The sequence below is a fragment of the Elephantulus edwardii genome, unplaced genomic scaffold (genome assembly GCF_000299155.1).
Source record: "Elephantulus edwardii isolate Elephantulus edwardi_28Jun2011 unplaced genomic scaffold, EleEdw1.0 scaffold00261, whole genome shotgun sequence".
In the NCBI taxonomy this organism is placed as follows: Eukaryota; Metazoa; Chordata; class Mammalia; order Macroscelidea; family Macroscelididae; genus Elephantulus; species Elephantulus edwardii.
The window spans coordinates 2,973,763-2,978,586 of NW_006400011.1; the positions used below are offsets into that span (position 1 = coordinate 2,973,763).

At 44.1% G+C, this 4,824-nt stretch overlaps 1 protein-coding gene across 2 annotated transcripts in view; it reads left to right on the forward strand.

Moving 5' to 3' along the window:
• RNF138 (ring finger protein 138, E3 ubiquitin protein ligase) overlaps positions 1–4,824 on the forward strand; it is a 44,819-nt gene that overhangs the window by 534 nt on the left and 39,461 nt on the right. The gene's annotated exons all lie outside the window — the stretch shown is intronic.

Here is a 4,824-nt window from a genome sequence, read left to right on the forward strand (position 1 = left end):
TCCCCGCTCTCCGCCGGGCCCGAATCGCAGGGAACGTGGAGCCTTTTTGTTTCCTAGCAACCCGCGGGAAGGCGGGGTGTCCAGTGTCCACCCCGGCCCGCTCGGGCCTCCCTCTCGCCCCGGGGGTGACCTGCCCCGTTATATAAACTTTGATCTTTTTCTTTCAGAGCCTTGGTTCAGCCCATCTGCGTCCGAGAGCCCGCCTTACCCTTTCCGCGCCGCCTGCCTGCCAAGTGTCCGATGGCGTTGACAATTGAGTGTCTGTTAGCAAGGGTCCCCGCTGGGGTGTCCGCCTTGCCCGTGTTAGAACTGCCGGGATTTGCGGGTACTGAGCGCATCGGGGGTCCCCCCCTTTTGTGCCATCCTTCGCCTCGTTCCTTGACCCAAGGTGGTGGTGGGGAAGACTTGGGTGAAGAAGAATGAATTGGAGAGAGGAGATCCTCACTTTGGGGGTGAGGGAGGGCCCAGAGGGACAGGTGTGCTGTTTTGAACAGGCAGTCTTGATGGGAAACCCTGAACACGCCCTTGCAGACCAGCTCGAGTGTCCGTGATTTGGAAATGGTTGCAGGAACCCTCCGTTCAAGCGGGGCCATGTGTGACAGCCCTTAGCTGAAGGATGACTACACTCCACCAGAGAACTCTTTAATTCTTTTTTTTTTTTTTTTTTTTAGCCTTCATGTAGTTAAGTGTACTTAGAAACATAAGCAGAATGCTTTGTGTTTGGCAGAGTTGGAGCCGTTCTTCAGGAGGTTGGACTGGATGAATGGAAACATCTTTATTTCTTAACCACTTGGTGTCTTATCCTAAAGAAAAGTGCCTCAAACCCAGACCCAAGGGAAATAGTCATCATTAATAACTACTGCGCCACTTGCTGTCCACTGAAAAAAGGCAAAATCTTTCCTGGTCGCTCCTCTGAGTGGCTTCTACAGGTCACAGAGGTGCTCAAACCATTCCAATACCCTTCCCTCAACTCACTGGAGAACATGCCAGAATTCCAGGCTCCATTCCACACTTAACACATCAGTTTCTAGCATTCTGCTCTTTGGAATCTTTAGTGCCCTTAGTGTAGCTGAGAAGAATTAAAGAAGTTTGTGAATGTGTTACTGTTCTCTGCTTCTTAATGGAACTTACCTTACAGAAGGTTGGTTCTGTACATTAGGAAAGAAAGGGTTCAATTTTGGATTAATTCTGAAATTTCGTTACTTGAGTTGATTTTTCAGTCTTCTCACCTCTAGTTCCCAAATCTGAACTCTTTTGCCTACCTTATACCCTGTGTATGTTTGTGTCTCCAGTGTTTGGCTTTCGGAAGGTGTTACTTCTATTTGCCGTTTTTGGGTGATGAGTGAGTGTCTAGCTGTCTGCAGGTCCTTGTTATTTGGGCCAGTAAATGCAGATTAAGAGCTGCACTGCAAACCCAAGGTTATGCAGTTGGAACCCACCACCTGCTCTGTGGAGGAAGGTGGGTATCTTCTGTGCCATTGAAAACCTACTGGTGGATCAGTTCCCATTCAGTAACATAGAGCAACAAAAGCAGATTCATAAGGCATTTGGAGATGTTGAGAGCACTGTGTGGAGCTCTGGTGGCCTAGAAGTAAGAACCTGCGCTGTATTCTCAAAGACACACAGTTCAAATCCTCCAGCTTCTCTGCAGAAGGATGGGCAGTCTATTCTTCTTTGATTAACTGCTTCTGAAAACCTACTGGAGGGTCAGCCATTGGTCGTTTCTCACTTGATGATACACAGCAACAATAAGTATATTATTTTTGCTTTTAATGTTTAAGTATTCATTATCTTTAGTTGATTCTGTTCTTAGACTAAAAAGAGAATTAAGGAAGGTGAGAAGGAAGTTATGTTAACTGATAACTTTACGTTACGTATGTATGTAATCTATCACTGAATTGGGACTAACTCATCATTGACCCTCCAGTGGGTTTTCAGAGGCTGTAAATTGCACGGGAGGAGATGGGCCCAACTTTTTCCCTTGGAGCAGCTGGTGGAACAGACTGCTTGCCTTTGGGTTGGCAGTTTAGCTTTCTAAAGTAGTCAACCAAACAAGGGCAGAATTTAATTACAGTTTGAGTTGTTGACCTTATAGAATTCATTGTAGTCTCAGCTCTCTCAGAATTATAGACAGTTTATTCTAGCCTACTTCTCTTTATCTCAAATTTACTGCTTCAGAGTTGGAACCAGATCCTCCATTGTGTTTCTGAGGCTGGTGGATTCTAACCTCACTCAAGAGGGAATTGTCGATTTTTCTCCTGAGGAATAGCTGGTGGATTCAGACTTCCAGAAAATTCAGGCCTTCTAGGTTGGTATTGCAACTCCCTATCATGAGACATTTTAGATCAAGGACTGTACATGACTTGACCTTGAACTGTGGAAAAGACAGTGGAACTGGTTATTTATTGTGGTTTCCTCACCCCTCTAATGAAAAATAATTTTTCCTAATTTGACACATTGAGGCAGTGATGTGACCATCTTGGATACAAGTTTTCTTTTACTATTCTAGCTTCTCTCTCTCTCCCTCATACACACACACACACACACACACACACACACACACTCAACACACAACACACACCGCACACATATTGTAGGATTCTAGAAGAATAGTGAATGAAAGCAGATGGGGCAACTTCTAGTGTGAAGAAGATAATGATATGGCAAGGTCTTTATTGGCTTGAAGAAATTTGATGATGGAAATGGAGAAAATGGTTTTTTAAAACAAACTTACTTGCCCTTGCCCTTTATAGAGGACGGATTTGTCTCTTTAAACACATTTTATTAGCTATGAAATTAATTTTTTATTTGAAGTAGTATGAAATGAGGAGTGCAGGTATCATGACAGCCGAATCTGACCTCTCTAACTTAACAAGAGTGATCCGTCTCTATCAACAACATTCACACCATAGAAACAATTGCTATGATGTCACACACGCCCCCACCCCATGCTCCCTGAACATACTTCTGATTCTGTCAGCCTTCCCTTCTAGAGCTCTCCCTGCTCTGCTATTGGAGCAGCTGATCAATTACACTGACCACACAGAACTCAGAAAACTATGTTGTTGTTGTTGTTATGTGCCATCAAGTCATTTGAGATTCATAGCGACCCTATGTACAACAGCCCTAAACCCTGCTCCATCCTGTGCCAATCGCATTGCCTCTGACACACCCATGCCGATTACCCCAGTCACTGAAACAATCCACCTCATAGAGGGTCTTCCCCTCCTGCGCTGTCCCTCTACTCTACCCAGCATGATGTCCCTCTCTCAAGACCTGTCTCTCCTTACAACATGTCCAAAGTATGTCAGACAAAGCCCCAGAATCCTTGACTCCAAGGAGCAGCCTGGTTTAACCTTCTCTAGGGTGAATCTGTTTGTTTTCTTGGCAGTCCATGGAACATTCAATACTCTTCTCCAGCACCACAGCTCAAAGGCGTCAATTCTCCTTCTATCCTCCCTAGTCACTGTCCAGCTCTCTGATGCATAACAAGTGATTGCAAAGACCATGGCCTGTATCAGGCGCACCTTAGTCTCCAGAGAGGCACCACTGCTCTTGAGTACTTTAGAGAGGTCCCTAACAGCAGACTTTCCCATCGCAGTACGTTTTTTGATTTCCTGGCTGCTGGTGCCAAGAGTGTTGACTGTGGAGCCGAGCAGACTGAAGCTGTGAACAATCTCAATCTCTTCGCCATCCATCCTGATGCTACCGATAGGTCCTGTGGTGAGAATTTTTGTCTTCTATAGTCAAGTTAAAAGCTTTATTAGGGAATATAATAGATTATAATTCAGGTTGGAAATAAGATGGCAATTCTTTAGTCAGGACAGCTTCTCAGTCTTGAAGACCCTTTGACCTTTAGCCTCAGGGTTTTAGGTCTTGAACAAGTAAAACTCCTCAAATTCATCTCTGACCCTCCATTAGGATTCCAGGGCTGTAATTTGCACAAGAGGAGATTGCCTGTCCTTCACCAGTTATGGTATCAGAAGTCCTCCAGCAAGCTTGTACAAAGGCTCCCTGAGGTAGCAGTCCCACAGCAGCTTTGTCTCACAGCAGTCTCTGGCTCTCTGCTGCTGCTGTTGCTGCTGCTGCTCTATCGATCTTGTTCTGCCTTCACATCTTGAGTTGGAATCTCTGGACAATGAATAAGGATGACAGGAGAAAAACTGATACTTTTGATTTGTGGTGTTAAAGAATACTAAAAATATCCCATGAACTGCCAAAAAAATATAAATATATTTTGGAGAGGGTGCAGCTAGAGCGCTCCTTGGAGGCAAAGATGATAAAGCTGTGTCTCACATATTTTGAGCATGTTATTAGGAGATGGACAGCATGCTTGGGGAGGTGGGAGGTTGGAAAAGAGGAAGACCTCAACCGGATGGATTGACATAGTGACTGCTGCAATGGGCTTCAGAGTATCAGAGATGAGGACAGCACAGATCTATTCATAGGGTTACTATGAACAATTTGTATCTGTTGTTCATAGGGTTTTTATGAACAAGTCATACTTGACTCAACGACATCTAACAACAGCACATGCTGCATTCTTTGCTGCTTTCGTGCTAGTAGAGAGATACCCAATTTTTGCTCTCGACCCTGCTCTGTTTAAACCTCTTGGGGTGACAAAACAGGCCAAACCACTCATCAGTAATTTACACATTCTATTTGCATATTCTCCTCTACCATATTTTTGTTTCCGTTTTTATAAAATTTTTAATTTTAATTGTGATTTTAATGAAAGTTTACAGAAAAGTTAGATTTTTGTTCATTCATTGTTGCACATTTTACTTCCGTCCTCCCCCAGTTCACTTAAAAAAAATTATTCAT